At 41.3% G+C, this 2,500-nt stretch overlaps 1 protein-coding gene across 5 annotated transcripts in view; it reads right to left on the bottom strand.

Moving 5' to 3' along the window:
• cdc5l (CDC5 cell division cycle 5-like (S. pombe)) overlaps positions 1–2,500 on the bottom strand; it is a 453,211-nt gene that overhangs the window by 408,948 nt on the left and 41,763 nt on the right. For 2 of the 5 annotated variants that reach the window (XM_073927070.1, XM_073927069.1), the window contains exon 16: positions 997–2,500. This exon is cut by the window's right edge. The exons of the other annotated variants lie outside the window; for them this stretch is intronic. The gene's annotated coding sequence lies outside the window, so the exon portion shown is untranslated. Of the gene's footprint in view, positions 1–996 lie in introns of those variants that run through there. 5 annotated transcript variants of the gene reach the window in all.

Genomic DNA, 2,500 nt, shown 5'->3' with positions numbered 1-2,500 from the left:
TATATATAAACTGAGTGTAAACATGTTAGCACCACAACCAAACTATTACCGTCGTGTAGGATTTTCACCGCATTTTGTGACCGGAATAACACACGCGACTTTCTGACGCTACCTGCCGTGTGCATCTAAGTTTCCGGGAAATGCTGAGTTTTTCTTTTCTCTCATTCTCCATGCGGTATCAAACATTACATGAAAAATAGACGCTTACAGCAGTTCCTTGAATCAAATATCTCGTTTGTCGCGAGGGGCATGAATGAATTCCCAGAATGAAAGAGCCAAACTGCAGTTAAAGTCCACCATTTAATAATGTCAAATAATTCGATTACTGATGTCCAAGTAAACAGAGGCCCCGTTTACACTAATGTGTTTTTGTTTTAAAATGCATAAGTTTTGCTACAATTACGCCATCCATCACCACTACGCCAGAGTTTTTGAGTGCGGAAAACGGAGCGTTTTGGAAACGCTGGAGAGGCCGTTTTCATTCTAAAATGCTGCTGCTCCGTCTCAGGCCCCGTTTACACTAGTGCGTTTTAGTTTGAAAACGCATATGTTTTGCTACGGTTACGCCATCCGTCCACACTACGCCGGAGTTCTCGAGCGCCGAAAACGAAGCTTTTTGAAAACGCTGGAGAGGCCGTTTTCATTCTGAAACGCTGCTGCTCCGTCTCAGTGTGGATGGGGAAAGACGGAGACATCTGAAAACGGAGGCGGGGCTGCAAACGTTCGCCTATCTGATTGGGGCTTTTCCTCAATATTAAGTAGCCTAACACACAGTTGTCTCGCATCCTCTTGTAAGTTCAGATTTCGCAAGTTTGATCAAGGCTGCAGTCTCCCCCTTTTCAGTTTGATATAAACATACCGAGGACACGGGTAAATCTTCAAAGGGAACAGTGTACTTTATAACTTCATTCACATCACCTTGGCTACGTTGTTTCACTTTCTCAACAATAAAATGTAAACATGATTTAAGGAACTGCCTATTTTCTTTTTAATATTAGCAACTTAACAGACAGCAGAAATGTTGAGGCGCCGTGCAGCATATATGAGCGTCATCTTCACTGTGTGGATATTTATAACAAAACGGAGCCTATAACAACTGCCTCCTTTCAATTTCAGTGAAAATACGAAACGCACCCTCTCTTTTGCTGAATATCAGTTTTAATAATCGATAATTATAAAAGTATAACATACAATAAGTTTATACATTGTAGGAAATAAAGGCAAGCGATCAGTCAATGTACCTGGATTAATTATCTTTGCGCTTAACCAAAACATGTTACCCGTGAACAAGTAACTTAATAGATTCCAATGACCAAAGTCAGGGAATTGGCCTATGTCGTTAGATAAAGACAACAACATGAATGAAATATCACGTTTAGCAAATATAGTGAGATCAGATCCAGCGGGAGATGCTTGATGAGCAGTCCGACAAGCAGAGCTCTCATCTGGGTAGAAATGCAGGAGCGCTTGCCCGAGAGTGTGTGTGTGGTCACGTGATGTGCGTTTTCAGCGTTTTGGTGTGGACGGAGAGCTGTTCAGAAACGCTGGGTAAAACGCGAGTGTGGACGCGGATCGTTTTCATTCTACAAAGCCGTTTTAAATCTAAAACGCACTAGTGTAAACGGAGCCTCAGTGTGGATGGGGGACAACGGAGACATCTGAAAACAAAGGCGGGGCTGCCGACATTCGCCTCTCTGATTGGGGCTTTTCCTCAATATGAAGTAGCCTAACACACAGTTCAGTCCTGCATCCTCTTCTTGTAAGTTCAGACTTCGCAAGTTTGATCAAGGTTGCAGTCTCCCCCTTCTCAGTTTAATATGGAAAACAGACTACCGAGGACACGGGTAAATCTTCAAAGGGAACAGTGTACTTTATAACTTGATTCACATCACCCTGGCACCGTTGTTTCACTTTCTCAACAATAAAATGAAAACATGATTTAAGGAACTGTCGATTTTCATTTGGATATTAGCAACTAATCAGACAGCAGAAATGTTGAGGCTTTATGCAGCATTTATGAGCGTCATCTTCACGATGTGAATATTAATAACAAAACGGAGCCGATAACAACTGCCTCCTTTCAATTTCAGTGAAAATACGAAACATACCCTCTCTTTTGCTGAATATCAGTTTTAATAATCGATAATGGCCATAATAAAAGTATAACATACAATAAGTTTATACATTATAGGAAATAAGGGCAAGCGATCAGTCAATATACAGAATGTAGGCTACGTGATTACATTAATCATTAACTTATCTTTGCGCTCAGCCAAATAACGTTACCTGAGAACAAGTCATAGATTCCAATGACCAAAGTCGGGGAATATGTCGTTAGATAAAGACAACAAGATAGATGAAATATAACGTTTAATAAATATAATGATATTAGATCCAGCGTGAGATGCTTGATGTGCAGTCCGACGAGCAGAGCTCTCATCTGGGTATATGGGATGCAGTGCTTGCTCGAGAGTGTGTGTGTGGTCACGTGATGTGCGTT

Source organism: Danio rerio, chromosome 17 (assembly GCF_049306965.1).
Source record: "Danio rerio strain Tuebingen ecotype United States chromosome 17, GRCz12tu, whole genome shotgun sequence".
Lineage (NCBI taxonomy): Eukaryota > Metazoa > Chordata > Actinopteri > Cypriniformes > Danionidae > Danio > Danio rerio.
Note: the sequence above shows the minus strand (reverse complement) of the source record. Positions and strands in the feature narration are given on the sequence as shown.